General features: G+C 39.0%; 1 protein-coding gene across 3 annotated transcripts in view; it reads right to left on the reverse strand.

The window, feature by feature from the left end:
• The window catches only part of RERE (arginine-glutamic acid dipeptide repeats), a 410,456-nt gene that overhangs the window by 288,329 nt on the left and 97,206 nt on the right, over window positions 1-24,921 (reverse strand). Inside the window, exon 1 of one of the 3 annotated variants that reach the window (XM_057695303.1) lies at window positions 15,242-15,295. The exons of the other annotated variants lie outside the window; for them this stretch is intronic. The gene's annotated coding sequence lies outside the window, so the exon portion shown is untranslated. Of the gene's footprint in view, window positions 1-15,241; window positions 15,296-24,921 lie in introns of those variants that run through there. 3 annotated transcript variants of the gene reach the window in all.

Consider the following 24,921-nt stretch of genomic DNA (forward strand, 5'->3'; position numbering starts at 1 on the left):
ACGTGGTTATTAAACCTAATCTTAATTAAAAAACAAGTTCACTCCATAGGCCCTCCTTCAAAGCTGGGTCAACAATACTCTTGAACAGGTTTAAAATACTAGTTTTTTAGTTTTTTACAATTGTCCTTAGAGGATCTTAGCCATAAAAGAAACATACTAAATAAAAAGCCCATTTAGAGTCATGCTAAAGAACGACTTAAATTTCTTCATGGTTGAAAGAGTGCCAAAAGCCTTTATTTTAAAGCATACTTCAGTGACCAACCGCATTTTCAATGAATCAATCCACCAAATAATACATTAGGCATATTAAAACTTCACCCTCTTTAATTATAAACAAGTTTGCTGGAAAAGCCAGTATCATCAAGGCAGTGTCATTAAACAAGAAATCATTTCTCACTTAAAAAAAGTCCTGGACATAAAACAAAAAGCCCTTCCTTCCTTTCACATGGTAGAACTAATGCTGAAACGCATAAGCTTATGAAATCATCTGTCAAATTGTTATATTAGGGACTTCCCTGGTGGTCCAGTGGTTAAGACCCTGAGCTTCAAATAGAGGGGGCGTGGGTTCAATCCGTGGTTGGGAAACTAAGATCCTGCATGTCGTGCAGTGCAGTCAAAAAAAAAAAAAAAAAAGAAAAAGAAAAAAAAAAAATACAATACTGTAGATCCACTATACTCAAAAAAAACTGAAAAGAAAAAAACTGTTATACTAGCACTATGTCAGACTTACAACAACAACAAAACGTGTTTCATAAGAATTAAAAAAAAACAAACAAGAATGGTGAATTAAACAATAATCAAGTTTAAAAGTACTTGGTTAAACAATCACTGTGGCTCCTACAGAAGAGAATCAGGATCAAGCCCAGCCTGACGCCCTCCAGCCTCCCCTCCCCACTACGGCAAGGTCTGTACATCTCATCTTTCCTCCTGAAATGCCAGTGGGCACAGAAGACAAACTGGGTAAACAGCAAACTTGGATTAGAAACCCTTTTACTAGTCCAGATGTTTAGAGCTAACCTCCTGAGCTGTAATACATAATTCACAGATGTGTTCAAGCAGTTTTTGATTAAAGCCCATTTTTTAACTAATCCTCTTCAGATCCTAACTGATAAATATAACAAGTTCAGATTTTAGCTTCTGACTGAATTTTTATCTACTGTTTCTATTGCTATGAAAACCAGAAAAACTTTCCCATCATTTCTTTTTTTCAAATGAGTGTTACCGAAGTTAAAGGAAACCGAACTTAATTATGAGTGCCTGAATACTGCACATCAATATAAGATTTTATTTTAATCTTAGAAGAGAAGGGGTTAGAAGATGAAGGAGGGGGCCTCTATACGATCAAGCCAGGACATCTACTAACAGTAAAAACAAGTTTCTTTCTTTTTCTCTGCTTTCAGATTTGTCACAATTCATATGAATTAATGTAATAATTTGTAATCTGTCCTCAGTTAAATTCACCTACCAAGAAGCTGCAAATGGTTTATTTATCAAGGGTACATTAATTTCAACAAGTAAAATTAATCCTAGCACTGTCACGAGACCAAGCTTTTGCTTCCTGTGTTTTAGCGTTAAATGCTAGAATTGACCTTTTTTTTTTTTTTTTTTTTTTAAAAAAAAAAAAAAAAGCAAACACTACCCCTGGCCCCTTTATTTTAAAACTCAATCCCTGGTAAACCAAACTGAGGATCTCTTGGGAAACTGAAAAACTGAAATCAGATTAATGTTTTCATTCTAAAGATACGTTATTAGAAGAAGTAAAGTGAAATTACCTTGCCTCTGCAGACAATTCTCTAATAAGACCATACACAAAGGAGAAATAGATACATTTATATATGACCAAAACCAATCTTCTAAGGCTTCTCTCTTAGGTCATCTACCTAAATCAACCACGTTCAAAGTATGTATAAGCTTCCTTTCTCTCCCTCTGCCTCTACACATTCAAGCACATTTGGTCTATAGACATCTCCCTCCCAGTGGTCCACTATTGCTATGTCTTTCCCACCCATTCCAACAAGTCTGGAGGCTGTGATGCAGTGGAGACAGCATCAGACATGGAATCAAACCAGGTACTGAGGGGCAGTGAGTAAGGTGACTTGACCTCCCAGCTGTTTCCTCCTCTGTTAAAGGGGAATTATGGTCCTACCTCAATTATGCTGAGGATTAAGTTTAGAGTATTTTAGTATCACACAGAAAGGAAAGGTAATATTATCAGACCTGTAAACCAAAGTTTCTTTCTCTATCTTTATAGCTCATCACAGACCTACCACACACTGAATTTTTTACAAATAACGATTAAAAACAGATCCCACCCCAATGCACTGGACGTATAAAGGAAACTCCATTTGTTAACAAGTAAAAACTTCAGGCAAATTCCTCCTCCTTTTCCAATCTATCAAATACCAACCAAATTTTTCACTGATCAGCTGGGTTGTCTTGGCACACAGTCCGATCACGATGGGATTCTCTTTATGACCCACTGCCCTGAACTAGGCTCAACAGGATTGTTCTGCTGGTTTACTGGTTCCAAAAAAGAAAAAACATTATTGCAAGTTCCTCTGATCTCTATCATCTAGGGAAATGTAATACTAAAGCAAATACATATATATATATTAAATAAATCACTAGTAATTTTTCCACCTAACAGGTCCGCTTACAGTGTCCATGCACTGTCCTGGAAACTATCAACATACATTAATCTACAAGGATAAGATTCTTGGAAAGAGTTTCATGGGCAAGAAACCTAATGATTTGCTGGTAGACAGCAAATGTAATTGCCAACTTAAGTCCAACTGGAAGAAAGCCACCTCAGCATTTACGATGCTGTGAGACCTGGCCAGCATTTACAGAAGAGATGTCATGTCTCCCTATAACAAGTTTCACGTTTGGATCTTAAGAGGACTGATTTGATTCTCCCAGAGAGGAACTTTTAAGTACACATTTCCCAATTCAATAGTTTACCCACTACACTTAGAAAAGCTTTCTAAAAAGTATTTTATATTTGCTAAGTAGACGGCAATTATAAATCAAAGTTTCGATAACAAATATTCTTACTTCTTTTCTTTGAAAGCTAAAACCATAATTCCAAGTACGAAGCATCAAAAAACTAACTAATGGTTCTATGGAATCTATACTAAAAAAGTTATTAAAGTAAATTAAATAATGGACATGGACTTGTTTTCACTGATACATCACTGTTTAGAATTTTTTTCAATGTTCAAAAAAGTGTAACTGCTTTAAAAGTGCCAGATGAAACTAAACACCCCAGGATTGCTCCGGTCCACCGCTGGCATTCCAGGTGGTACAATTCATACACCAAAGAAAGAGGTGACAAGTAAGATCCTATCAACTGAAGAAGTTAAAACATAAAACCTCCACAGCAATGTGTGATGTAGGGGGAAACATCAGAAGTTCCATCTGGGCATGTTAAGTTTTAGATGCTTATAACACATCCAAGTGGACATGTGAAGAAGGCAGCTCAGAAGACCTGAAACAGAGATAAAGTTTTATTTATATTCATTTAGATACTCTGTAAAGCTATGAGTCCTAGGGTACAGTGTGGAGAATTCACCAGACAGCTATGCTGTGTCAGTTACTGTGCCACATGCTGGGGATAACCAGCGAGCTCCACACGTAAAACCCCTGCCCTTTGGGACTTCACATTCTAGTGGGAGGAGCAAGACAGTAAGTAATGAAAACAAACACACACACAGTATGTGAGATGAGGATACTCTGGGGAAACCAGAGCAGGGCAAGGGAAACCAAGGGTCAAGGCAGGCTTCTCCGAGATCTGAAAGTGAGGACACACAGGTATCTAGGGAGGCAGATTCCAGGGGCAGGAACAGGCAGTGCAGACAACGTGGTCATCTTCACCACAGCAGTTTCCCTGGAATGATGGGTGATGGATTTAAGAGAGGACAGGAGAGCTGGAGACCTTAAGTACAGAAAACTCTTGCTGAGAGGTTTTTCTGCAAAGCAGAGAAGTAAGCATCAGCAGGCAGGGGAAGGAGGGTTAAAAGAGGGAGGCTTTGTTTCTGTATTTGTCTTAAGATGGGCGAAAAGCAGGAAAACTGTATGCTGTTGAGAATGATCCAGAGTTCAAAACATTAATGACATGAGAGAAAGAAAATGACTACGTGAGAGGGCAGAACTGGGCCCACGTGGTGGTGGTGGTCAGTGGACGTTCTCTTCGGACTGCTTGGATTTGTCTCACTGAAGCAGGAAATCCAGCATGAAGACCGGGAGGGAGGGAGAATGAAGCAGTCATCTAGGAAATCGGGCAAGTGAATGGACTGGGCGGGGTGAGGGGGCACGGGAAGAGTATGATTGCTCAGCAGCCCACTTGAATTTTATGAACCAACTGGGAACCACCCTAAGAAATTCCCCTAATCTAAGACACACCAGCTATCTGCCTTTCCATCAACAAATGAAAGGTTCTTTAACACAGACTGCTGGAAATGGCAATGTCTAAACATACTTTGAGCTCACCAAATGTAAAAAACAATGCTCTGGGAAAGTTGCAGTTTCTCCAGATAACATGCTGAAAGAGACTGCAACCCTTTCCACACCGTATTCATAACTGCCTTAACATCCCTTGAAGGGAGTCATCAGTCACTGAAGGATTTAATAACCTTGGGTTGAAGGTAACTCCCTTATGTCAGACCACTGTAAACAAAAGATAGGTTTGAATGCCTTAAGCCACTTACATACTGTAATGGTAAAGCATAAAGACAAGTTATTCTTATTCATAGAAGTACAAATTTACACATAAAAGATTATCCAGGAGCATTCAATTCAGCACCAGAAACTGCCCTAAGAATGTATTCCTAATTATACTGTGGTGATGATGGCACAACTCTGTGCATGTACTAAAAACCATCGATTTGTATACTTTTTTAATACATGAATGGCCAGTTAAGGGAATTTTATCTCAATAAAGTTTTTTTTAACCTATTTCAAGCTTTTGATCTCAAGTAAATCACTATCATCAGGAAGTAAAATTTTGATTTTGTTTGTTAAAATTTAATGGGAAACGGGGATATGTGTATAAATACAGATGATTGAACTTGGTGTACCTCAAAAAATAAAATAAAACAAGAAAAAAAATTTTTAATGGGAAATGGAGCAAACAGCAGCATGTTCTGATAGCTCGCAGGTATGCACTCTGTAGGGTCCAGAACTCATTTAGAATGAAGGGCAAAGTCTGGGTGGGGGTTTGGAGTTAGGGGTTTTTTTCCCCCCTTTTTTAACTAATTAAAGTTTGCAGGTTCTAACCCTCCTGTTTCACCCTTAATCAACACATACTCAAAGCACCTTGACTAAAATGAACAGCCAGCTTTTGACCATGCATAGCTCCAAATAACTCCTACATCTTAGAAACTCATCAGCAAGACTGAATGGCAAACCAATAAATATGTGGACCAAAATAAAAGAATAAAATGTCATAAGTATCAATTCAGTAGTATTACATTTTTTAGAGTTACATTACTTCACAGAAATTTTATGCTTTAAATCTAACCAGCAGGCCAAATAATTTATAAATTCTATTTTTCTCCCTGAGACAGTAAAGATAAATAAATTCAACAATTTCACCACTGATGTTTCAAAAGTTGTCATGTTGAAATGTAAAAAGTGGGAAACTCCCCACTTTAAAAATAATATCCCTACCAAGACTAAATAAAAGTAAAGGTTACATCCTTCTAAGCAAAAGACTGAGCTCACAATATTAAGGTAGAAGGAACAATATACCACAGTAGCCACACAAAGTAGGAGCGATTCATAGAAGAGGACCGTGAGCACACAGGGGTGAAACAGGTTCCCTCCAGCCACAATCCAGGTCTCACAGGTCACATGAGCTGCAGCACCTGTACTCTAACTACATACTATACTGCTTCTCTTTTTCTTGGGACAAAGGAAAATTGTAGGGGGAGAGAGGGGACTGAGAAAATGAAACCATGAAATAGGTGTTCGGGTTCATTTTATACCTTTTGTTAGATGTAGCCAAAATTTTATAAGCAAATTAGCTCAGAAGAAACTTAATTGGTCACAGGATTCTAAATTCATAAGTTAGAGCAAACCACATGCTCAGGAGGTCAGTTCCTTCTGGAACTAAGAACTGAGAAAGTTTCTCCTCTGGGTTCTCACAGAGACACCAGTCTGCCACGGCCACAGCAGCCTCGGGACCCCTGGAAAAACTGTCCAGGACACACAAACAGGAAGCTCTGCAGGCTCCATATGCCACACCATTCAAATAAAGCAAATCTGCCAGAATAAGAAACACAAAGGGTTCCTGGTCATTCAAACAGAGACTGAAGGCCACTAGAACAGCAGTTCTTAAAGGAGAGGTCCAGGCATGGGCTGCAGGAGTTCCATAAACTACCTGCAACTGCGTCCTGTGGACATGCAGGCAAAGGCTCACGACTCTGCTCTGGGGGAAAACCATAGCTTACCGCCAATACTCAATGGAGTCCGTGACAAAAATACAGTTACGAACCCTTGACAAAGGAATTAATGAACTGCATGACCCCCAGGAGAACCTATCCAAATCATCTTCACAACCAAGGCTGTGGGTAGGCATACAACACAATTAGGTCCATGTTAAACTCCAATAAGTAACCAGATAAATGCAAGGTCAAAAATATTCTAAGTAAGCATAGCTGGGAAGTAATTCTAAGCTCATTTCAGAAGTGCATGGTATCTACCCTATGGTAAACCCTCCAATATTCACTGCTGCAGTGCATCACCTCCAAGGGCAGAGTCAAATGGTCCTTATCTCTGAGCATCCTGATCGTTCAATAAATGATCTTGCAATAAAGAAATTAATATAAATCTTTACATTTATAAGTATCTAGCAACTAAGGGCTTTTGGCTAGAATGAGTTCATTTCAAAAAATTCAAAGTATCCTTTTCCCTTCATAAAATAAAATCTCTTGCCAAATGAAGAACACAGGTAACCAAGAGAAAATAAAGCTAACACAGAACCACTAAAAAATTAATATTACTACATTTTACATGAACCACAACCTAACATCATTATATCAGCATTATGCCCTTTTTTTTAAAGTGTAATCAGAATGTATTCCCAAATTTATGCCTTTATGCCTTTCCCCTACAGGATGGAGAATGAGGCCTATGTAATATATTTATGGTTCTCATTTCTCCCTCTCCACAGCAAATAGCAGAGACAATCAAAAACTGACACCAGAAATAAGTAGATACTTTTAATTTTTTCAAATAAATAAAAAGAGCTAAAATCCAAAATAATGACAACACCAAAACCTAGCAAGGATGTGAAGCAACAGGAACTCTCACTCATTGCTGTTGGGAATGCAAAATGGTGCAGAAACTTTGAAACACAGTACAGCAGTTTCTTACAAAAGCAAACGTTACTCTTACCATAGACTGGAAATCATGCTCCTTGGTATTTATCCAAATGAGTTGAAAACTTATCTCCACACAAAACCTGCACACAAATGTTTATACTGGCTTTATTTGTAATTGCCAAAACTTGGAAGAAAGAAGATGTACTTCAACAGGTAAACGGATAAACAAACTGTAGTGTATCTAAACAAGGAGACATCATCAGTGATAAAAAGAGGCTAGCGGGACTTCCCTGGTGGCACAGTGGTTGGGAATCCACCTGCCAACGCAGGGGACATGGGTTCGAGCCCTGGTCCAGGAAGTTCCCACATGCCACTGAGCAACAAAGCCCGTGCACCACAACTGCTAAAACCCTGGAGCCTAGTGCCCGTGCTCCGCAACAAGAGAAGCCACCTCACTGAGAAGCCAGCTCACCACAGTGAAGAGCAGCCCCCACTTGCCACAACTAGCGAAAGCCCACACCCAGCAACGAAGACCTAATGCAGCCAAAGATAATAAATAAATAATAATAAATAAATCTTAAAAAAAAGAGGCTAGCAAGCTACAAAGTGACATGAATACTGCTTAAATACATACTGCTAAGTGAAACAAGCCAATTTGAAAAGGCTACATACTCTGTGATCCCATCTCTATGACATCTAGAAAAAAGCAAAATTATGAAGACAATAAAAAGATCAGTGATTGCAAGGGGCTAAGGGGAAGAGAAGGAGGGATGAATAGGTGGAGCACTAGGTGTATTTAGAATAGTGAAACTGTTCAATGTGTACTGTGATGGTGGATGTTATTAAACATTTGGCAAACCCACAGAATGTATAACACAAACACTGAACATAGACTTTGGTTAATAGTAAGGTATCAATACTGATTCATCAATTCTAACAATGTACGACACTAATGCAAGATGTTAATAAGAGACAACTGGGTGGAAGGAGACACATGGGACTCTGTACTTTCCACTTAATTTTTCTATAAAAGTAAAACTGCTCCCTAGAATAAAGTCTATTAATTTATTAAAAGTGGTTTGATTTTTTAATGTTTTTATGTATCACATAAATACTTACCCAATAGTAAATGCTTATGCAATCAATTTAAGCCTGTTCACAAAACTGAAGAAAACTTTCCCCCCAAAAAAGCCAAAATGTTTTAGACATTACTTTTTTTCCAGCACTTTTTGTTCTTCCTTTCCATTCAACAATCAAAACTTACCCTGCTCCTGCCCCCAGCACACTTCAGAGTGAATACTAATTGCTCTACTGCCTTCCCTGCACATCTAACATGTTTTTTTTAAAAAGATGAACATTCCATTACTGAACATTTCCCCTTACCTATTTAATGTGAGAATTATGCTCTGTGGAAAGAGAACAGCCTATGAAAGAGATTTGCCTAGGTAGGTAGTCAAAGAATACACACATAGGTAAAAAGTCTTCTATATAATTTTTCTCATTATAAAATATCCACACACACAAAAAAGACAACAGTAAGTGCTAAACACCTAAAACCAAAATGAGAAAATAACTGTTCAAATGGCTTGATCTTGGTATGTTTTTCTATATAATTTTGGTTGATTAATAAAAAATGTGCATGTCTTTCTTACCATTCCCCTCATATTTAAAATTCCTAGATAATGCTTCAAACTATTTTTCTATGTTTTACATCTAACTTATGAAAACTGTTTCTTATTCTAAATAAGCAAACAAACAGTAGTATGTGTGGCCAAAAAAAATTAAGATTTAGTAATTTGAGTTCTTCCAAAATAACTTTTATGAAATCCTTATAAGAGAAAAAAATATTTATATTGGGAAGTAGATGTATTAACAAGTTTTTGTCTTGGTTTTTGTTGGTTGCTGATATAAAAAATACAGAAAGCTCACCATATGACGTGTAAAATATCAACTGCATATATTTAATATATTAAAAATGTTTCAAAAAATAAAAGGTTATTAGTAAACCAACAACATCTTTTAAAGATATACAAGAGCTGTTCTCCAATCTCACTCCTGAGACCACATAAAAAGAACTTAGTCTTCTGCACCTGCACGTAAGCACTATGGTTGTGTGTGCAAAGCATAAATTGGCCCAGTAAGAAATCCTGCAAACAATGCAAAAGGAAGGAAGTAATTTCAACTGGCATTTTACTAAAGGCAGACAAGTCAAGTCACTACTGCTGCTCAAGTTCAGAACCGGCAGAGACTTGACTATACCACTGTTTCTAACCAGCTATTTCTAAATTATTAGAAGATAATCTGGTGAGCTTGAGGTAAATACAGCTGTGAATGCAGCAGCACACACCATCTGGAGGCATTTGACTTAAGCAATTTTTCAAATGCACAGTATATTCAACTCTATTTTGTTCCTTTGAAGATAAACAGTCACATACAAACTGACCCTTTTTTTTAAACTGCAACTACAAAAGCTCATTCACCTTGTAGAAACAAGACATGAGAAACAGATCTAATGGTTCATCTTTAGAACCAAGTGATTATTTTTAATCTTTACTTTCAAAAATATTTTAGTTTTATAAAGGATCCCCCATATTTACCTACCATGTTCTTAAAACTCTTCACAAGTAACTTCTGATGAATCCTCTAAGGTTAAAATGTTTTCTTCTACAGTGATTCACATTCATTATCTCATTTTATGGTAAAAACCTGAATACAACTGTCACATGAATTATAAAATCCTACCTACAGAAGGTAACTGCCATTAACCTCTTCATGCATCAACCAGTTAATGCCATTAACCTGCAGCCTCTTCCAGCTATGTTCCATCACTCTTCCTCTCACCACCAAACTTCTCAACATTTCCTTACCAACTGCAAACTGGCTTCCACTTCCACCGTCACTGGCCATGCTCTACCTCCTGGGCTGCTCTGCTCAACAAATTCTCAGGGGTTCCACTGACTCCTGATTAATTAAATGGTACTTTTTCAATAGCGTTTTCTCAGTTCTCATTCTCTAGTCCAAAACCTAGAACAGGTGATTCTACGGTCACCCCACTCCCGCACTTTGAAGCACCCTCTTCCCTGTATCCTCTTTATATTGCTTTACCTTTCAGACCATTTTCTCTCAAATCATTCTTCCATTTCCTCCTCTTGCCATAATATTGGCTTTTCTTCCCCAATAGCCTGATGCTCAGCATTACCTCAGCACTGGCTCCACCTGTGTGAGATTCCATGCAGGCCCTCTGGTAGCATAAACAAACCTCAGAGCTGGCGGGGCCATGGGTGTGTGAAGGAACAGGGGAAGCCCCTTCACAAAGGTCAGCTCTAACAGGATGAGAGTGGGTCAAGGCAAGAACAGGGTCAGGCTCCGGCTTGGAATCCCCGCCTCCCCACTCGCCAGCTGCGGGCCTCCATGACAATGCTTAACTCCTCTAAGTTTCGGGTTGCCTCACTTTTACCTCAGAGGCATTTAGACCTGCAAGGATTAAATCATTCAGGGCAAAGACAGAACAATATTAAGGCAATGAGCATGAAGTCATCCATAATCCCATCATCCAGAGATTAGCACTATTTGTATATTTCTTTCTAATCTTTTTGCTTAGCCTCTGTGAGTACATGTGGGTATACACACAACTGGAATCACACTGCATAAACAATTTGGCATCTACAGGTTTTTTTCCCCTGAGCTTTACATTATATTTTTATATCATGATGATTTTTAATGGTTGCATAATATTTCCTTTCATGGATGAACTATGATTTAACATTTCGCTTCTACTATTGGGTGCTTACATCACTATGTTTAATTTCTTTTTTGTTCCATTTTTTCTTTTTTTTCTTTTCCTTTCCCAGAAAAAGTCTCTTCCTCCTTCTCTATTCCACTTGTGAGCCAAAAAATGTTAACAATGGCTAATAAATCATCAAATAGTCTGAGAAACACATCTTTATCAAGGAAGAAGAAAATAATGACATCCTATATTAAACTAAAAATCACTGTCATGCCCTGAAGTTATCTTTGGAAGTTTTGTGAATCATCAAGTTCTTCTTAATTTGCGTGGTCTTCCTTCATTGGAATGGAAGTGCCGTGAGGACAGGGACTTCATCTTTTTTGTATCTTCAGCAACTAAAACAGTACCTTGAGCATAAATATTGCTCGCTATAATAAGTACTAGCTGTCATTATGTGCCAGGCACTTTCCTAATAAGCATTTTGCACACCCTCTGAGGTAGACTGATCGTTTTTCCCACTAAGAGGTTAATAAGTAACTTATCCTAGGTCTCACAGTGAGCGGCAGAACTAAGAATAGAACAGTCTAGCTATTTACCACCAACTTATAATGAATAAATTGATTACTTATACCAGCAAAGCCTCCATGTGACAGCATTAAAAACTGAATATGCTGATTTGTCCTGCTAATTAAATTTTAACAGTATTGCTTTCCTATTTTTCATTACAAATGGATAAGCATGTCAACTATATCGAGAATTTAAAAGATTTTGGAGTGTGCGTCTACGACCCTAATCACCATCAATATTTGGAATTAAAAAATATGATCTTAGAAATAAAAAAGAAATACATATGAATGAACTTTTGGAATAAACTGTTTCATCTAGGATACTTACTATACGTCTTTCTGTTTTTCCTTAGATTCAGCACTCTCTGCTACCAATCTAAATGGCTTGATTTCTTTTAATTAAACAGTTGATAGATGTTACACTGAAATTATTACATTTTCTAGAAAATGTTGCACTCTCTTTCCTCATTCCAGGCTATTTTAAGAAGGACCCTTTCTCCAATGAGTTTAAAAATGTCTCAACCTGACTGAACCAGCTTCCCTCCTAGCACTGCTCCCCAGCACCACCCCCACAAGTCCCTCCAACTACACATCCCATGTTCTTCCATCAGTATGCTGGGCTGGTGAAAGGGCCTCACATTAGCTTTATATATAAACAGATTCGTCTGTTTTTCGACTTTTGCTCCTCTTTTAAAAAATGTAGTGGACAGTCTCAGAAAACGCGGTGGTGAGCATCTGCTCAAGACAGAGGCAGACAGTAAGGAGACCAAACCATTAAGAGAATGTGTCATTCACATCACAATCTATTTTACAGTCTGAGAATCCTGACTTTGTCATGGACTTATAGTCAAAGACTCAAAGCTACTCAATCTTACAATAAATATTTTCCAGTAACTTGGAGCCAAAAGCACATTTTAAAATTTAAAGGTAGCCACACACACTCCTAAACAGAGACATTTCTAAACCCTTGTATTAATCATCTAGCTGTAAATCAATGGTTCTCTCAGTCCCTCTGGTACAGTGTAACAAAAGGTAAGAGACAGGGGGAAACATTTTAGCCATGTTATCTCCATTAAGCTAACAGTTATTTCTCAGTTTTACAAAGTAATCCTAGAATAGCAATCAAAGACCCAGTTAAAAAAACAAACAAACAAAAAACCCACAGGCTTCCCATGTCATTTAAAAAATGGATAGTTCAGGACTTCCCTGGCGGTCCAGTGGCCAAGACCCTGTGATCCTGGGTTCCATCCCTGGTCGGGGAACTAGATCCCACATGCCACAACTAAGAGTTCGAATGCTGCAACTCAAGATCCCTCATGTGGCAATAGATTCCATGTGCTGCCACAACTAAGACCTGGCACAATTAAATAATTATTTTTTTTTTAATTTTTAAGATATTGTTGTTTAAAAAAATTTTTTTAATGGGTGGTTCCACTGACTACTAAGACTAACACAACAGCAAGCAAAACCCTTTGACCTTGGAAAAGCATAGTAAATGTAATACCTACTGATAAATTACATGGTTTACCAATTTGCTCAAAACCAAAAATAAATCTCTCACAAGTAAACTATTACATGAGTCAACAAAAGCTTGTCTTGTTCTATCATCTGCTTAAAAGCAAACACAGTGGCAATGGGCGAGGGATTAAGAAATACAGCCAGACAAGTCCATGAAACCTCCAGTGTAAGATAAAACTACCCTGCAGAAGCAGCCAATGCAGTCTGACCAGACGGCTGTACACAGCTGCACTAATTAAAATGAAGAGCTGGTCTGCATAACACACAGGCCATTCACTGAACCTTCCTGATAAGCTGAAGGGGGTTCACCATGACACTCCCCCCACCCCAGACCTACAAGCTAAAAAATATTATTGGCACATGGCTCAGGGTGCCCACATTTGAAAGTACATATACATCAAGCATTTCAGAAATAATCACAACCATGTAGAGTGGAACATATCCTACAGGCTATAAAAATCCATACATACACAAAGGAAGTGGTACAGCTACATTACGTCAGCTCTCGCCTCAATTCATAAATGCAAAACCACAAAACAAGGCAAAAACCTAAACGGCCTTTTGCTGGAAACCTTCTTAGAGTGAATGAATGCAGGTTAAGTCTTTAAATATGTTACTGAACAGTACTCACTGGTGCATCACTTTCAACAGCCACCGGGAAGGAAGAAGTGTAATCTTAGTCCATTCTCTCATGCAACCAGATCAAATAACATTTCAAGCACAGCCTGCCAAGCACCAGGGCCTGCCAGAGTACAATGAGCACTCAAGTGCTCTGGACTGAAAACCACCTTTCACTGGTCCCAGAGATCTTTGTGAAATAGTTTAAACACTACTAAATTACAGAGTTGGAAAAAAACAAACACAAGGCTTCTAACTGCTGCTCCCACACTATTGTGAAGTTGCTGTTAAGCCTCTAAAATGTCTGCCTTGTGTTATTTAACTAGGCAATGCAAATTTTCAGAAAGGCAATTGCCTCTAAGAGCCCAAATCTAACACACACATAAAAATGTAGAGTTTGGTTGTGCATCTGGAAATAATTGCCCACAGATCAACGGGCTTACATGGGATATTGTTCCCGTCTGTAAGGTTTCAAATCATGTCTACTTTAAATGTGGAGTTCCTAAGAAGGAAAAAAGAAAAGAAAAAGAAAAAAGAAAAGAAAAACCAGAATATAGTAATTTTGGCACATAATTTAAAGGACTTTGTCAACTCTGTTCTCAACTTTCCCTCAGTGTCTCAATCTTAAAGCACTCAGACACACATATCAAAGGGAAAAATTAATCTCTCTACTGACCTCAGTGTACATTCACATACCATTTTTTTAAATTTCCATATGGCTGAGAGGAGGCCTCCAGCCAAACAATGCCCCAAGGAGAGCAGTGGCACATGTGGGCCGGGAAGGTGAAAGCCTGAGAGTAAAACAAAGTAACCTATTACAAGAGTTTCTTTCTCAGCAAACACAAAGTGGTCAAGCAGGTCTCCCCACAGCTTCAACAGGAGTACAAGATTTGAGTAAAGAGGGGTAGGGGGCAGGGAAGCCATCACCTTAAACCAAAAAAAAAAAAAATTTAACAGCTTAAACTTAGAGCAATCTTCTTCAAAACTGTCCTTGTGTTTTAGCTAACCTGGTAGAATAACAGTATTTTGATCCAAGGAACAAATTATATTTGTCACTTAAGCAGCCCCAAATTATAACCAAGTCCATCCAATTCACTTTATTTTTAAACTTAAAAATTTACTCCACAGTAAGCAATAAAGTTCCTGATCAAACAGAGGCTTTGGGATTATACATGGCTCATCTTCAGCTTTCCTTTTAAACCACACATGCACGCACACACACGCACACACCCCTTAAAAACAACAACAACAACAACAACAAACTGTTTTTTCTGCCCTACACATGTTTCTTAATTGATTTATTTAACTGGGATGTCTAGAGTTTTCATAATTTAAAATAAAAAGCAAAAACAAAAAACTAGCAAGCGCAATAACATGCAGTGGGACACTGCAAATACCTATTCCTGATTCCTGGAAAGCCACCACCATTCTTAATAATACCCAAGATGCTCATCTCTCTAGGGTCAACTACATCGCTCCTGTACACCCACCTCCGAGAGCCCCTGCGCCCACTGTTGTCCAACTTCCTGGCCCGAGACCCGCGTCCCGCTCACAGCAAGAGGGGCCGGCCACTTGCCTGCGGCCGGTCGCAGCAAGAGCTGAGCCCTCGGGCCTCCTCTCCTCCTCCTCCTCGTCCTCCGGTGCAAGGCCCCCTCGCAAACTCAGGCCCGCGGGCACTGGCGGGACGGGCGGGGGTTTGGGCGTGAAATGCACTTGCTAAACAAAAGGAGGCCCGGGCGGCCGCAGGGCAGCAAGGCGCGGGCGCATGTCCCCGCGGCTCAGCGGCTCCGGGAGGAGGTGGCCGCGCCGGGCCCCGCCCGCAGCTGGGGGAAGCGGCCGCCGCGGCTCACGCTCCTTCAGCCCGGGCGGCCGGGCCAACACTGCCACATGCCTGTGACCCAGACGCTGGGAGAGAAAGAGCAGCCTCCCCGCGGCGGCGGCAGCGGCGGCCGGCAAAACCCGGGGTGGAGTCTGTCCCGTTCCGCGCGCGCCCCTGCCCGCCGCCACCGCGGGCGCGCGCGCACACAAAGCCGCCACAATTGTATCTCCTGCCCAGCTCCGCCAGCCTCCCCTCTTCCCAAGTCCTCCCTCCCCTCCCGACAGCCAGAACTAGGATGCTGTGTGATTGATGGCAGCTCTTAATAGCGTGGTCAGCTAGAAAATGCATCTGCAAGCAAGATGTTAAAGAGGCAGCGCATCCCCGTGAGTGATCAGCAGTTCACACATCCTAGAGCTGCCTCTGCTCCTGCCAGGAATATTAATGCCAACCCCCTCTGACGTCTAACAAATGCAGATGAAATAACCAACAATCACAGACACGATGAACATTTGTTTCAAAGATGCACAGGAGAAAGAAGCATTGTTTGGTGTCAAACAACATTTCTGACCCCAATTTTCCTTCCAGTTTAAGAATTCTCTGCAAGTCATTTGTTTAAAAGTCTTCTCTCTGATCTTTTTTCCCCAAGAAAATAAAGATCCATCTGCTAGACAAGGCATAGCTTAAATTGGGCTTGACTGAAATCAACCTAATAAGGAAACAAAATAAATACACATTCCTTGCCATGCAGTCTTAAATAAACATATAACCCGCCGCTGGCTACCAGATTCCAGACCCCTCATTAATTCCATTGTTATGTGCATCTAAACAGAATTATCTAAAGTAAATTTCAAATTAGTTTCTTCCCCACCCCCAATCTGGTAACTATCTATCACCTTGCTCAAATTTACCAAAATTAAACTACATTTATACCATGTATTCCCCAGTAGAAACAGCCACAATCGTTTTGTCCTATTAAATAAGATACTCTATAGCAAATTTTTAAAAATACATTCCTATGGAATATAAATTCAAATTATTAAATTCACTCAGAGTCAACCCAAGTTTAAAAGCTACAAGCTCAAAGTGTAGATGACTGCTTTTGCTGTCTTTACATCACACCTTTCACCTTCCAGGCAAGTTTCATGGAGCTCTCAAACAGCTTTACACATGTTATTGGGCGGCGGAGGGAGCACAGAGTAGAATCCAGGGATCCTGCCTCCGTGGCACAGATAACCACGCTGACACGCACATCTGTTATTTAAACATCATTCTGCTCATTTCTTTTAAAGAAAACTCAAGTTATTCTACAGGAGATAGAAATCTCTCTCTAAAACTACTAACACAGCACATGTACCAAGAGCAACAGCTGATGAGGCATAATGCCTCTGCCACCCTGAAAGGTGGCTGTGATCAATATGAATCAGAGGTGGTCCCCACGCAAGTGCAGGTCTGCTATAAGTTCCCCTAAACAACATTATTCAGTAAGACCATCCTGAGGAGACCTGCAGCTTGAAAATCTGCCTCATAACCAAGTGGCTCTGAGATCACTCCATCCATGTCAGAGACTGAATCAACCCTAAAGCCTAGGTACTGGGACACTTCCATTTTCCCACCAGCTCTACCTAGACAGATGGCAGGGCCAGAAGATACAGTTTTGGGGGGTTTTTTTGGTTAGTTGGTTGCTTGCTTGGTTGGTTGGTTTCAGTCTACAGCACTTTAAAAAGTGCTGGTTTATTCCAAGTTGGAAAGGGCTGGTGAGAACAAGCAAACTGCTCTACTCTAAATTCATACTGTACCTAGTCTCTCGGGGATTCTAAATGCCTTGATGGCATCTTATGACACATACTCTTTTATCCTTGTCTTGCACCCTCTGCTAATCCATCCACACCCAGCCCCCCACTTTCTAGTTACACCAGTCACAATTTCCCCAAGGTATTAGGATTTCTACCAAAGGCCTTCGCTGCTTCTACCCACTAGAACAGAAATATCCCCCTGCCCCAACCCCCAACTCGGCCCCCCCCCAGTTTAAAGCCTACTCCTTCAGATCTCAGGTCAAATATCATTTTGTCAGAGAAGTTTCCCCTGAGGCCCCATTCTAGGTCAAGTTCCTTTGTTATAATAAGTTCTCAGGGAACTGTGTTCCTTTCCTTGAGAGCATTTATCTTAGTTTGTAATTCACTGGTGTGACTTTCTGACTAATGTTCACAGCCCCTCTAGACAGAAAGGTCCATCAGAGAAAGTATCACCAGGTATCAAGCACACACATCTTTGAAATGAATAAGTGAATTCAGGGCAACAAGCCTGTTCTACTCATTTTGTATATTCTCTGCACAGCTGCTGACACAAAAGAAGCTTCTCTCAAATAAGTAGCATCTATGCAAATAAATTAAAAAATTAAAAGTCTAGTAAAATGAACATTTTTATCCCCACTTCACAGAGACATAAATAGTTGTACCTAGGGTAACTCACAAAAACACTGGGTCCCAAACACCAGGGTCCTATCTGCAAGCTATACTTTTTTTTTTTAAGAGTCAGTGAGGTACAGGTGCCATCATTAATATATTCAAGACAAGTTCTTCCTACTTATGTGGCATTTAAGCAAAGGGAAAACAGCAGCAGGCAAACTGGATAGACTAGTAACTGCTGTACGCACACAGAGAGCAATGAAAACAGAATACAATATAAACAGAAAGCACATTATACACTAATTTGTCTTCAATACTTCTCTGAATGCAAAAGTATTACCAAATTCTGCTGTAAGTGGGGGAATGGGTATAATCTTCACCTCTCCTTTACACTGAACTTTATTTTCAGTTATTTCCTCTCTAAAAGACCTCTACTTCCCTGACATGGAGGCCTTTGTAAGAATTCTTTTGACCTGAGGGCTCCTACTCATTGGTGACAGACACTCCAAAACTGCCCTCCCCAACTCCTCAAAGTGAAGAATTCATTTTAAACACCATTTATGTGAGCTTCTAAATTAAGGGCTCTGTAGATAAGAGGGGAGTTCTTACAACAAGAACAACAATTTCTCAGACGTCTTGCACAAGAGCACAAGAAAAAGTGGCAGAGAAAGTGTAAGATGAATGAAAAAATATAAGACATTCCCCATCCTCACCCCCAATTAACCCTCATTGTTATTTTCAGCATTTCACAGGGCACTGCTTGGTTCCCATGGGAGCTCACCCTGGCCTTGTCTGTGTCATATGTCTTGCTTCCTTTTGTCCTCAGTTCCACTCCACGTGAATTCCAGCTCCAGGTTTTTTATAACACTTCATTTATCAAAACAACCCTGTCAAGTTGAGTACCATTAACAGATAATGAGAGGAGACAACAGATGTGGTTAGGAGCAAAGCACTCCATATTCTACAGGCCTCAACATGCAGCCAAGTGAGCTGACATCTGACTTTACCCTAACATGTATAATTAAATACAAAGTCTAGTTAAACTAACATTAAAGCTATGCCCGGGAACAGTACCCAGGGGAAATGTGAAGTATAATCTTAGCACTAGTTGAACAGGGCTCAGGTTATTCCAGAACCTTAACCTTGAACAACTACCCAGCCTTTCCTCTCTCTGCCACCTGGCTTCTGTCACAGCCAGAAGACTCTTGGCCACATCTTCTAAAGATAGCAGCATGGACCCCTCCCCAAGACCACCAGAGGGGAAGGAGATTGCATTTTTACATGAAAGTTTAAAAATAACATTCATCTAACAACAGCTAGTGAGGTCTGCCAAAATTATAACTATGAAGGTGAGGCCATCAACATTCCTTCCTGTAGCGTTATCTGGTAAAGTCATTCAGGTCAAGCAACTTAGCTCACCTAAGTGTCAAAGTGTCCACGATCACCAAACTCAAGCAAGCAAACAACGACCAAATCAAGGGTTGTGTTAGTAACAGCTGGCGATGTTTTTGCACACTATCCTAGGACGGGGAGGTTTTGTTTTGTATGACTATGCAGAACACAGACATATGATTTTAAGCAAACCATCTACCTCTTTCCCTCCTCCAATTCACAAAATGGTACCACACGACAAAACTTCTAGAGCTTTCAAAAGAAAAATACATAGTTATTTTTGAAGCCCTTTTGGATTTTTTAATTATATGTTCCTACAGAAAATTCAAACAACCCCATTCAACAAGCTGAAGTGTATCTCTCCGGACTCTCTTTTAGAACACAGGTACACAAACTTACACAAATTTTTAAGAACATATACATTCATTCATCTAGGGACACATTCTATTGATTTTCATGATAATAAAATTCTACTATTCAGGCTATATGGCAACTTGCTGCCCTCACATAACAGCAGACCATTAACATCCAATTCCTCTTTAGAGCTGCACAAAATTCTACTGTGTGGGAGCACCACGATGGACAAGTCCTTCATTGCTGCAACCCACTTCTTTGCTCACTGCTGTGCACACATGAGCATTTCTATAAGGGAATCTCCAGGTCAATAAATATACATGTTTTAGTCAGAAAGACTGAGTCAAACTGCTCTCCAAAAAGAGTGGACCAATTTCTAGCACTCTCCCCAACAGCGGCCCTGCCCCATACTTGCTTTGCCTGTGTTCTGCATGACACACTCTCCTGGATGTGCTACCACCCGGGCCAGTCTCTATTTCTTCCCATGACTGCTCCTAAATACAGGCAGTCAATGTCTAGCCTCTTCTTATCACATGCTGGTATCTCTCATGACTGAAAAGACTTACTCTCAAGGTGCCTCTATGTTACTACTGATAGCAAGATTTTATTTTTCTAGCCCTGAGCTTGCTTCTTAGCAAAAGATTCATGTTTTCAAATGCCCTCTGGGTTCTACCACAATGGTATTCGACAGACACTCTCAATTCACTCTAAAGAAAATCGAAATATTCTCCCCAACGTGTCCTGGTTTCCCCAACCCAGTCTCAGGAACTCCTGTTACCCTGGTAGAGAATTAATAGCATGCCCTTTCTTTTTAAAAGAAATCATGGGGGCTTCCCTGGCAGCACAGTGGTTAAGAATCTGCCTGCCAATGCAGGGGACACAGGTTCGATCCCTGGGCCGGAAAGATCCCACATGCCACAGAGCAACTAAGCCTGTGCACCACAACTACTGAGCCTGTGTTCTAGAGCCCGCAAGCCACAACTACTGAGGCCATGTGCCACAACTACTGAAGCCCAAGTGCCTAGAGCCCGTGCTCTGCAACAAGAGAAGCCACTGCAATGAGAAGCCCGCGCACCACAACAGAGAGAATCCCCTGCTCACCGCAACTAGAGAAAGCCCGTGCACAGCAACGAAGACCCAACACAGCCAATAAATAAATAAATTTAAAAAAAAAAGAAATCATGACTTATACCCTAAAATGTATGTGAAATCAGAATTAGCACATTAAACATAACATGCTCTCAGCCTTCAGCACTACTGAAAGACATACTGTTTAATAATAGCTAACTACCATCTACTCCGTACTTTGCAAGTCTTAAGTGCAAATCAAGGTTTACTGATATGAATTTTACCTAATTACCTATCCATTCATTTATCACATCACTTTCCATTGAGCCAACATTTAATGATTAACTCATATAGTATCTTTGTAGATAAGGGTGCTGAAGAACAGAAATATGAAAACAAATCAACTAGGACGGTGATGATAATTATACCAACAGGACAAGGTGCACACAGAGAACCGTTAACATATGTGTTGCAACAATGAGGCAAATATTCCAAATTATTGGGGGAAAGTGAGTTTTTACGTCCTCTAATGCCAGAATCTTAATATTTACTCTTTTGTATTTAAGAATAAATTTGATACTGGGATATGTGTATAAAAACAGATGATTGAACTTGGTGTACCCCCCAAAAAATAATAATAATAAAAATAAATAAAATTAAAAAAAATAAAAAAAAGAATAAATCTGAGATAATTTCAACCTAGATACTGTTGGAATCCACTTAATACACTCTTTTAAAATAACTAGAAATAAATCAGATTCTAAAAATCAAGGAGGCTAACCTTTAGTAAAACTATGAACAGTACATACTCCAAATTAAATACATAGGTAAACAGTAAGAATGGATATTAATTACTTTGCTTTTGTTTCACACTTCCCAACACAGACCCAAGTATATACTTGAGTGATAAACTGCTAGTAAGTATTTAAGGTGTTATTTCATGAAGTACAAAATTATCGACATTATTAAAATATATTCCTGGAAAGAAAGGAAAAAAAAACAAAAAACCAAAAAACCCAGCTCGCAGCACACCAAATCCCGCTTTTCTAAGAACAGAGAGCAGAAGCACTGGCTCCAGTGTGCACTCACTACAAACTCTTTTGACACAGCAAGTCAACCAAAGGTCAGACCTGGAGGTTTTAGTTTTTGTAAGTGTGTGGCCCTCTCAAGGATGTAGTCTGTGAAATAAGCCTTAAGGCAACTTGAGAGAAGACAGACAGGCCTCTAAGATAGCATATGCTTTAAACATTTTTAAGGACATTTTCATCTCTATTTTAAAAACTCACTAGAGATCTCAGATTGTGTAGATGAAACTATACTGTTCCATTAGAGTGATACTTTGAGAGGGCAAAAATACACTTAAGAAGAGAGATCTCTCATTTGGAAAAGTGTTATGAATGAAAAAACAAGAGTTTTGTGGAAGAAACAGCTCAGAATCTCAGGACCCTGACAGGATGTTTAGAATGGGGCCTGACATTATGTGATAAAATCAGTGTGGAGATCCAGCCAAGTTTATTCGAAGTAATCTTAAGACAACTAAAAACCCCAACTGGAATCACTATACCAAGAATTTAAAATACCAACCAGATACTGCTTACAAATCCAAAACACTGCTTTGCCCCTTTTTTTAAAAAAAAATTTGCTGTATGTTTTCTCTTGTAATATGCCTCCAATAAACTAAACTCTTAAAATAAAATCACCAACATCTATTTAAGGAAAAATATAAATATAACTGTTTCAAAACACTAAATAAGTACCATTTGCCAGATTCACCATCGCAGGTAGTCTTAAGGATCCAGTACTTTGCTGCTTAAAAACCACTTCTCTCTAAAAAATTTCAGAAGACTGTAGTTCAAAATATCCACTCAAATGTGCAATACATAAACTAAAACAAAAATAAAAAGCCAGAGTCTCAAGAATGTTTGCCCTAAACAATACAGGATGGTTTCTTTTCTTTTCTTTGGAGGAGGGAGACAAATTTTGAACATCCATTTGAGTTTAATTTTAACTTAACTAGAAAAAGCAAATATTTGGCCTGCAGGAAACACAACTTAGTACAAAGGAAGACATGGGCTAACTTCTAACGTTTACTTCATTTGATTAATTCTAACAATAAAACGTAAACAATGATCTTCCCCTCTAATCTTCAGAGAAAGTTAACTCTGCAGTGAAAAATATGAGTGCCCTATCAGCAGCCTCTGGTATGTTTAAACAATTATAATGTAAAGCATGTTCATTCTCACAAGTGAAAGGAAATGACTGCCAAATGCTTCCTTTACAAACTCTCCAGAATAGGGCAGGTCCCTTTAATGTGAGATTTTCCGGACACTCCAATTGTAGCAGACCTTGAACAAACAGAGACGCATTAAAAGCTGACCTGGTTCTCTTATCTTTTATTGAAGGCCTAGCAAAGATCAGACATGAGTCCAGTGCTATTTACATTTTTTTGGTGCATTAATCACTTTTATACTTGAGGGCTTTGGAAAAATTGAATAGATTTTTTTAATGATAATAACCACAGGGTGTAACTGTAGCAGTATTGGTCTTTTTCTCAGGAAGGTCAGAGAAGCTTTAAAAACAGGAAGTCTGTGCTATAAGGTTGAGAAATGTTTGTTTTAACAGTCTTAAGGCTTTATGGTTGCAGTCTGCAGTCAGGTGTTAAGGAGAACTAGAGTTTACTCTTTCCAGCCAAGGATTAACATCCCTGGGGGAAAAGCCAAAACAGTGCCCAAATAACTGGAAAAGCACATTATCCTAAAATAAGACTTGTTACAGGATCTGAACTATAAATCTTCCTAGCTACCCTTCTTTCAACATTACATAGGAGCTAAGTTAGTAAGTGTAGGAGGAGGAACAATTTATCTTTTGTGATAATTTATAAAGGCTAGAGGAAGACCAGAGTAACCAATGCTAACACAGCCACCTAGCAACAATTAGCAGTTCGGTTAAGAATTGATAGTTGCTATTTTATAAATGTTTTCTATTGATTACCTCATTTTTTATCATACTAATTATTGTAATCAAATATAAGAATGACAATCTTTCTTAAATGCAAATTCTTGCTAAAAAACCAAATAAGTGCAGAATAACTTAAAGAACTTTTTATCCCCAACAAAATGGTTGGTTTCTGCTTTTAAAGACATTATATATTTTTTTAATTTTACTAGATTGCAAAAGAAGCTCCTAACATATCCAACATCAAAGATATTTCAAAAAATCCAATTTCATGATTCTAGTATTTATTTAGCCTCTGTTTATAAAGACAATAAAAGAGTGGCTTTATCAACACAATAAACTGCACACATTAAAGTGAAGGGAAAAAAAGCATGGCTTTATCATTTGTGGACTCTCATATGGAATTAAACTTTTTAAATTTTTATTGGAGTATAGTTGATTCAAAGTGTTGTGTTAGTTTCTGCTATACAGCAAAGTAAATCCGTTATACATACACATACCCCTCTTTTTAAAATTCTTTTCCCATATAGGTCATTACAGAGTATTGAGAAGAGTTCCTTGTGCAATACAGTAGGTCCTTATTACTTATCTATTTTACACATAGTAGTGTGTATATGTCAATCCCAACCTCCCAATTTATTGCCCCCCCAGAATTAAATGTTATATTATAAAATCTTTAAGGCAAAAATCCAAATATTATTACATGTATCTTGTCAATTTAAAATCCATCTGGCTTCTAAAAGGCATTGCTTGGAAAATCATAATATCAAGATAGGGTGCTTTAAAATATGAACATAAAGGGCTATTACCACAAAAGTTTGTCATTTTGCCCCGAGGTGTGTTAAGAAGGGAAATAAACCAAAGTGATTTTCTATTGGACAGTTATGGCTACCCTAATATCTCGAATATTTACCTCCACAATGTTCCTACAGGGGATTGAACTACCTTCATTTAACATACAGGACTAAAATGACATTCCTTCAACCAACTAGGTGTCCTCTCCTCATTTTTCAAAAGGCATTGCTTTAATAACAACTAACCCTAAAAGAGTCCTGCTGGTTTTTAGTTTTAGTGTACACTGTATAATGATCTGACTTTTTTCCTGAAAACTAGAAGACAAAAAAGCAATGCCTTCAAAATTTTGAGGGGGCTTCACTGGTGGCGCAGTGGTTTAGAA

The sequence above is a fragment of the Hippopotamus amphibius genome, chromosome 1, assembly GCF_030028045.1.
Source record: "Hippopotamus amphibius kiboko isolate mHipAmp2 chromosome 1, mHipAmp2.hap2, whole genome shotgun sequence".
Lineage (NCBI taxonomy): Eukaryota > Metazoa > Chordata > Mammalia > Artiodactyla > Hippopotamidae > Hippopotamus > Hippopotamus amphibius.